Source organism: Penaeus monodon, chromosome 24 (genome assembly GCF_015228065.2).
Source record: "Penaeus monodon isolate SGIC_2016 chromosome 24, NSTDA_Pmon_1, whole genome shotgun sequence".
In the NCBI taxonomy this organism is placed as follows: Eukaryota; Metazoa; Arthropoda; class Malacostraca; order Decapoda; family Penaeidae; genus Penaeus; species Penaeus monodon.
In genome coordinates, this window is record NC_051409.1 from 39384456 (window position 1) to 39384749 (window position 294).

Consider the following 294-nt stretch of genomic DNA (forward strand, 5'->3'; position numbering starts at 1 on the left):
CGGGGAGGGGGGGGGGGTAGACAGATTGCTGAGGCTGGCCAGCCGGACGATCTCCGTTGCAAAGCAGGGGGGGAGGAAGTGGAAGGAAAAGCTGTATATGTTTGTAGAGGGGTGAGTAGGGTGAAGAGGGAATGGGTGATGCGTAGGTCACCAAGACAGGCGAATAGGATCTTGCGGGGGCAAATAGGAAGTTTTGTTTACTCTCAGGACGTAGTTTTAACCTCCGCGTGTCTAGATGCGCTTTCGTGTTCTCGGTGAGTCTGTTTACGTCTCTTTTTCCCCCCATGTGTCTAG